Source organism: Sinocyclocheilus anshuiensis, unplaced genomic scaffold, assembly GCF_001515605.1.
Source record: "Sinocyclocheilus anshuiensis isolate Anshui unplaced genomic scaffold, SAMN03320099.WGS_v1.1 scaffold319, whole genome shotgun sequence".
NCBI classification, from domain to species: Eukaryota; Metazoa; Chordata; class Actinopteri; order Cypriniformes; family Cyprinidae; genus Sinocyclocheilus; species Sinocyclocheilus anshuiensis.
In genome coordinates this window covers 49,805-58,372 of record NW_015552566.1, presented here as the reverse complement: position 1 = coordinate 58,372, position 8,568 = coordinate 49,805, and the positions used below count along the sequence as shown (strand labels likewise).

Here is an 8,568-nt window from a genome sequence, read left to right as displayed (position 1 = left end):
CTGCTCCGGAGTAGGAGCTAATTTGGTTCTCGAAAAAGGCAGTCCGGTACTAAAATCGCACCCAGTTCCGGCGGTGCGAAAACGTCAAAAAGTGGGTAGTTCCACAATTAGTTCTGGTACTATGAAAAGGTTCCCGTGCTGCGAAAGGCCCTTATATGTAAGTGCAAATGACAAGTCTCGGTTAGCTTAATGCAGTACACGTAGCAAGGTAGTTTTCATATATATATAAAGGTTTATTTAAACATTATCCAACAGTAAACTGTGGAGGACAAAATTAACATTTAATAAAAAAAAAACATTTAAACTCCTAAAAGACTGCGAAAGGCCCTTATATGTAAGTGCAAATGACAAGTCTCGGTTAGCCTAATGCAGTACACGTAGCAAGGTAGTTTTCATATATATATAAAGGTTTATTTAAACATTATCCAACAGTAAACTGTGGAGGGACAAAATTAACATTTAATAAAAAAAAACATTTAAACTCCTAAAAGAACTAATTGGAGTAGTTTGATGCAACTCCTTAGGTTTAGTTTAACATTGTCTAATGTTAGAGAGAGGACAAAATAAATAGAAACTCCAACATGGAGAAGTCTGATGTAACACATAAGGTTTAATACTGTCCAATATAAGACTGAAGAGGGAAAAATAAATAAAAAACATTTAAACTACTGAAGGAACAAAACAGTTCGGTCACAGTTATATCCACGGGCGCTGCGGATAATCTGCGGGTCGAGTAATAAAAAAATGCATTCGGATTATTTGCGGGTGGGTCACGGGTGGATAAAATAAATCATAAATGATGAAAATATGAACTACATTTTTTTTAAATAATTTTTTTTCATGAGGTAGACGATTTTGTGTGTGTGTGTTCGTTCGCCTGATTGGGAAGTTGCAGTGACAGAAAGGGTGACATTCCAGATAAAGTTTGAAAGGAATAAAGCCTGTGTTAATGCTATTGAGTAGGCTAATATGGCCAAAGAAGATATTGTGTTTTATAAATAAATGTTAATTTAAAAGCAGCCCACGATCAACGTATTATGTTACCGTTACCCCTTACGGCTCCGACGAGGTTTTACTCCGTCCTCCACGCTGCGACAACTCACAAAACACAAAAGGGGGGCAGCGCAGAGAGCCGCTTCAGAAATGTGCCGCGGTTGGCTGGTATAAACACAATCACTGACTAGAGCGGCCGCGATCAGCTCAGGTTCCCGTGGAGCCTTAATGCGCCGCAGACGCGTGCAGTGAGGCGCAGATCAGCTCTAACGTCACTGAATCTGCTGTTAAAAATGAACCATCCATTCATCATATCATCCTGCTAAACATACACGACAAATAGCGAATTTTTCATTGTTTCTCGAAACGTCATAGCATTTCCACACCGGCGATGACATGACTGCGGCACCAAATCATTTATGTCTCCACGCATCATGTACGTCGTCACACGTTGAAGTCATCAAATTGCGATCGGTTCCTGAGATCGGCCAAGTGTAGTGAGTACCGATCGAGTCATAAAATGTGATTATCGGCCGATCGATTGGAGCATCCTTAATAACTTACAGAAAAAAAAATGCCAGCAAAAAAGCACTGTCATACCAATAAGACAAACCATAGGATCAGTATATTTTTTGAACAAAGTCCAAACAAAGATAAACATGTACACACGCAGGGGATTATGGGGGAAATAAATGGACCTTGTATTGAATTTATGACCTGCATTGATATCAGACAAAATAGCTTGTCTGCAGCATTTAGATGGCAGCAAATCACTAACAGCATGGAACGTCTACCAACAAGGCCCATAGTCGCTGATTTACATTCAACCTTACATTTAGCCTCTTGACATTCTTTGGTGAGCAGGAGACAGACCCTCAAGAACATGGTTATTTAGCACCCTGGGCAGGAAGGAGTGCTCTCTCCTCCAATAGGAGCCAGCGCTGGGGCTTATAGCATGGCATGAAGACCGCCAAGGCTCATAGCTCAAGTAATCCTTGCTACGATCAGCATCGAGGAGACAGTTCTCCCAGAGAAGTGAACTTCACAAGCCTTCCACCCAGCCTACAGTGAAATCAAAAACACATGGTGGAATCAGACAACTTTATAGGCACCTAGCTCACAAAACAAGGGGAATGTGAGGTAATATATGAGCAGTCCAGCAAAACCACAGCAGAACAAGACAATGAGAGGCTGCTATCCATTGTCTGGCTGATTTGCTGTTCTCTGTGGCTCTGTACCAGACAATGCTTTTACCTGAATCACAAAGAAAGAATTCAAATAAGTCTCTGATCAATCTAAGCCATGGTGTGTCTGACTATTGGAAGCAGCTAGATCCAAAAAGGTTGAAAACACGGTAACTGGAGATGAAATAAAAGTAAAAGTTTAAAAACATAACTCTGAAACACTGACAGGCTGAAGTCCAGATCGAGTTGGGATAAAGTCCCCCCAAAGACAGAAGTACGCTGCCTGGTTCAATATAAGGTCCATCAGCATCTCTGTTAAAAAGTCAATTTTATTGATTCACTGATGTGTGTCAACAGCAATGTTTAACTGTATTAATTAACAAACACCACATGATTTCTCTTATAATTAAGAAATCAATTTCCTACCAAATGGAAATGACAATAGGGAGTTACCTAATAAGTGTTTAATTGATTGAACTGATGGCCACTCAAGTACTTAAAACTACATGAAAGTGCCATTTGTTAGTGGCTAAATCTTCAGATACACCAAGTACATGTATATGGAAATAAGCTTTGGAAATATGTGCTGGAAATACTTTCTTGGCGAATAAAAATTTACACATGTACCACAAAAAATATAAATAAATAAATACAAAAATATGAATAAAACCAAAATTAATAATAATAATAAAAAAAAAATAAAAATACTCGACAGTTGAAAAAAAAAATCACCTTTTGGCAACAAAATAATTACGACTTTATAATTAAGCTATAACACATGAGGTTAAACTCAATCACCTAACTGACAAGTGGCCTCTATGATTTAACAGAGACTACAGATACGAAGAAAAAAATGTATTAAAGGCTCAAAGTAAACAACAGAGGATGAACCACAACAAAGAATGTCTATGCTCAGATCAGTCTACTTATCAAATTAAGTCAAGTCAGATTAAGCGTCTAATTCTGAATAAACCTCTGAAAGAAATCCAGGTTTATTGTTCAAGGGGCTCCAAAACTATAACCCAAGCCAAGGTTTGACAGCTGTGTCTGCAGACAGATTGAGGGGGAGATGTTTAGGAACTAAGATGATCAAAACCAGCCAACAGCACCTTCAGACCCTCAGACTTGAAAATTACATAAACTGTTATACAATATATCTCTTGCTTATACTTAAATCAACCATTTACAATAATTTTAATTGTTATAGTTTTAAAGACCCAACCACAAGTGGCATATCAGACTTATTCTTTGTGTGTTCCTTAATGCCGTTGTCTGCACATGAGCCAATTATTGCCAGAGATTACAGGTCTAAACCTCTAACAGAGTCTCTTCAGCCCATAAGGGCTTTTATTCGGATTCTAGGATGTAAAAACTGGCATCCAAGCCAGCACAAGATGGTAACATGACAGACAGATTAACCAAAATGAGGATCAGCTATCCATTACATTATAGATTACGCCTCACCTGCTTAGTTGCATACCCCTTTGAGAAAAATAAATAAATAAATAAAAGGATTTATCAAGACTGGTGCAGACTGTTGCTACAGCAACAAACATTCAGTGACTAGGCAACCACCTGTCCACAAGCCACTCCTAGTTAAAGCACCCAAACCCAAAACACAAGCAGTTACAACATCACCCCACCCACCGGCCCTAACAATGCTACCACAGCTTCTGGCTAACAGATTCCTTTGCCATGTAACGTGACGCCTCGGGGACACATGGTCTAATATATAGTGTAAAACTTGAGTTCATGTCCTGTTCGTTGTGTTTACCTTTTCACATCCAAGTCCACTGCTCATATTGAAGAATGGATCAAGGTGGGAGTCAAAGATAGATGGAAAAAACAAATCTTGTACAGATAACTTGGATTCTGTAACTTAACATAGAAAAGGCGCTGTGACATAATAAACATCCACATAAATCCAAATATATGAACTTATGGTCGAAAACAAATTCCTAAAGCCCCACCAAGATATTCAAAAGTGATTAAAAAATAATTAAAATACACAATATGCCATAAGGCTTAGTCATTTGGCAAATAAATGAAGCAATGTTTTCTTTTGTTTCATCCAAAAAGCAGTGAAGTGAAAAGCTCTGCTCTGAATGATCACATTTTATACTCAGTGAAGCGTGATAATTTCCTCTCATGAGACAAAATGATCCAGTTTAATTACAATATAACGTTAACCTCCGTAATGGGGTTAGAGTCTGTCAACCTTCCTTCTCCACATTAAAAACCACCAAACTACGCCATGTGCGCCGAGCTCCCTACAGGCTGTGAATAATGGGCAATTATTTAATGTGCCCTCAACGTCCTCGCCCATTATGAATTAAAGTTTGGACGGCGTTGAGAGGTAACGGCTGAGGCTAACACTTTTGAGAGCTGTCGAGCTTTGCTCTGATGCAAAGACAAAAGGCCAAGGGGGGGAGAAAAACGGGCCAGCGGTATCGCAAAAGCAGGGATTGTAGGGCTGGACAGATGCAGATGAAACCACAATTACACACCAAAGGGAGATGTGTTTAAAATGGTGCGATGGTGGCCATGTGAATGATGGGATGACACCTCTGGGGAGTGTGTCGGCCCCATGCTACACACCCAAATGGAGGTCAGGCTGGAGGGGTGGAGGATTTGTCAGGGTGAGCCTAGGACTGGAGGGTGACGAGAGCAAACTGCAGCATAAGTTTAAAGCAGGTGGTGGGCTGTAATAAAGATGGCTACAGGACATTTTCCACACGTGTAGCATCTTTTCCTTAAACAAGCAAAATTAGTATTTTAAAATGTATTTTTAGTTTAACAGAAAAAGCATCAACAACATATTTGGTGAAACTGAAATTTATTTCATTTTGGAATTGTTTTTTTTTTTTGTTAAAATATAAATTAATAATAGGGCTGTGCAATATATTGTACCATAACGGATATAAGCTGATACGTATGATACGATTGTTGATACTGTAAAGTTGTGATGCCTAAATTGACTTGTAGCATTTAAACAACATTTTTGTTGACAAAATAGAATATAATTTTTATATTAGCCTTTTATAATCATCTATAAAACTAAAATAATTATCGGCTGAAGAGTATTGACATGAATTCTAAATAATTGTTAGATTTACTAAAAAAAAACAAAAAAAAACACTACTGTTCAAAAGTTTGGTGTCGGTATGATTAAGTCTCTTATGCTTGCTATATTGTATTGTATTGTAATTTTATTTTTCCCCCATAAATTTTAAAATGTATTCCTGAGATCTGAATTTTCAGCAGCCATTATTCAGTCTTCAGTGTCACATGATCCTTGAGAAATCATTCTAATATGCTGATTTGGTTCTCAAGAAATATTTCTTATCATTATCAATGTTGAAAACAGTTGTGCTGCTTAATATTTTCGTAGAAACGTCAATATATATATTTTTCAGGAAAGTTCAACAGAAGAACATTTAGTAAAATATCTTTACAGTCACTTTTGAGCAATTTAATTTGGATCTTAACAACAATAAAAACCTTACTAACCCCAAACTTTTGACCGGTAGTGCAAAAAATAAAAATAAAAGTGTTTTGACACAATAATATGTTGTCCTCAGTTAATGGGTCATCTGAGTCCAGACACACCAGACGCACTGAAAAGTTATGACTACTCAACCACTGCAGACTTTGTGGATCAATAAACTTCTGTTCATATGTAGGGGTGCAGCCTATAATAGCCTAATACCAACAAACCAATAAGCCCTTCTTGTATGATTTTGATCAATATTTCATGTAATGATAAACTGATTTATACAATATTGGATATAGATCTCTAATAGACTGGACTTTACAGCATTTTTAATTTGTAAAATAATTTGTCTAAGTACCTGTCTGGTTCTGACTGATTTAATTAAAGCTCAAGGACTTCCAATCAATAAGGATTTTTTCCCCCAGTTTGAAGAATTCGTTCCATATGGTGTCGTACACGAACATGGTGGATATTTGTGTACAGGGTGCACAAAAACATGAGAAACAAAGAAACGGACTGTGTGCATTCATCTACGCGCTCTCACCTAAAATAACCACAGAAGTAAGTGCTGGCCTAATATTGACTGGGTGTCAGCAGACCAGCACAAACAGCAAAAAGACAAGTTAATGTTTCAGAGGTCATGTTTGCTCAGGCTTTTCCCTTAGTGACACAGAACCCCATCACTAAGAATTGAAATGGGTTATAAAAGGGAAAATAAAACTGGTCTATTGTTCTACCACAAATATGAAGTTAATACAGTACAAACTGCAATTTCCTAATTTGGAAATAAAATAATTAAATGACTGTAAATTAGTTATTTGACGCATAGAAATATTCAACAGGCCTACATAAGTAATTTTTCCAGAAAAGTAAATTATTTGGCACTCTGAAAGAGCTTGCAGGGTCAAAATGCATCATCATGGCCCGTTTGCCCTTCTGTCAGGTGAATAGGACTGCACTGATCTACACAGGATACAGCAGATAGTGACGGTTTGCTTAAGCAGGAGCAAAAACCACACCCTAATGGGAAATTAAGGGTGTGAAGCACTTGAATGTGGTCTTGTCAGACTAAAGCAAAGAGTTTACTAGATGTAGCCTACTTTTCAAATATTAAAATAAAAGTCATTTTAAATGTTAATAATATTTCAAAAGTATGGTATTTTTTGGCAAATAAATGCCTTGGTGAGTATATAAGATTTCTTTCAAAAACCTAAAAAAATTATGCTGACCCCAAACCTTTTAACTGTAGTGCCCAACACACATACATTTACATTTAGCAGTAAACAAACTGCTCTGAACAAACAAGTTTTGATCATGTTAAAAATTGATCAAATACTGTTTTGGTGAGCACAGAGCACTAGGAAACTGTGGAGTGGTATGTTTTGGCAACAGCCAAACCCTAGTCTCACTTACCTTGGTTAAGGACTCCAGTTCAAATTCATTCACAAAGGCAGATTGACTGGATAACCGCTGGAAGAGAAAGGCTCCATGTCACAAACGGAAAATTCAACCACTGAGCATCCACTGCACAATGCCAACACTTGGCTAACCTCTGTGTTTGGGAATGTCTGCCCTCAGATGCCATTTTAAGCCTCTTTGGGAGCCTGTTCTTCCTCGAATATGATCTGTGAACTTTGATTCCTGCTTATTGGATCATAGAAATAAATACAAAATACTAAGATATGTGTTAGTACATTAAATTTAAGGACATATAAGCAGATATTCCTACCTGTTTGGGTCTCTAAGCTGTCTTTTAGCACCGGTACATTCAGTAAAGGTGTAGGAAGCAAAGGTTCAACTGTTATACAAGTGCCTGTTTTACTAGTTCTTCTCTCCCTTTTTAACCTCTCTGCAGAAGGCGTCTCTGCTTCCCCAATTTTCTGCTGGTTAACTCTTTGTGTCTGCTTTCTTTCCTTTCTATTCAGGATATGGCCTTTCACTTTCTGGTTTAAGTCTAGTTTAAGTAAGGTTGGAGGCCTTGAACTAGATATGTATGGAGCTTGGGACTTTACTGGCACTCTCTCCCTGATGCTTGCATCTGAACTTTGACCTGCTGAATTCAAGCACATGCACCTTCAGAATGAGCATTGAGAAAATCATAATGCCTGAATAGAATAATGCTTAAAACAGTGGAAAGAGCTTTCTTGTACAGCACTGCTCTTATTAAAAAAAACCTTTTACTGATTGTGGAGAGACAAGGGGTGAATTAGGCTAATTCAATTAAATTTATTAGTTTAATAAATGGCTAGCTGGGGCAGGGTCCAACTGTTTTGCAGTTATGCATGGCTGCAGACAGCTTATTATGATGTCTTGAACTACACATATTCTCACGCCTTAGCCTTTAGCATCCTCATTCAGATTGATACTAATGGGCCGGTCTCAGCCCGCCATGCAATTACAATAACGAACTGGCTGCCTCTGCACAGGGCAGATGAAGAGGGATGAGCTTTAATAAAATTTCTTCCTTTGCCCCCACATTAACGGTGTTGCTATTTAAGCCCCTCTAACGAGACAAATCTTGTCAGGCTAATGGCGGTTAATTTGCTAGAGCCTCCCCCTCTCTGCAAAGTCTCAGGAAAGAAAAAAAAAGTAATTTAATATGTTCCTTGGAACGTAATGAGAGTAATAACATATTTTAGAGTCCATTTTCATTCTTATCACAGTCAGACTATTCGAATATTGCTGCCAGTAACAACACCTTTCAAAAACATTATCTAAAAAAGCATTATCCTTTAGATGCGGAACAAACACTGTAACCCCATACTGTCATATTTATGTATTCAAATACTAAGACACCTTTTTCTAGTTCTGCTAATAGACATAGTAAAATTTTTATTTTTACAATAAATAAACAAATAAAAACATGTTTTTGTTGTTTAAGGTCATGGACACATAAAG

General features: G+C 37.6%; 1 long non-coding RNA gene across 1 annotated transcript in view; it reads right to left on the bottom strand.

Moving 5' to 3' along the window:
* The window catches only part of LOC107664916 (uncharacterized), a 28,350-nt gene extending 21,048 nt beyond the window's left edge, over positions 1–7,302 (bottom strand). Inside the window, exons 1-2 of the long non-coding RNA XR_001631504.1 lie at positions 7,221–7,302; positions 7,084–7,140 (exon numbers count right to left, since the gene is read on the bottom strand). This is a non-coding gene — a long non-coding RNA (uncharacterized LOC107664916). The remainder of the gene's footprint in view (positions 1–7,083; positions 7,141–7,220) is intronic.
* Between the last annotated feature and the right edge of the window lie 1,266 nt (positions 7,303–8,568).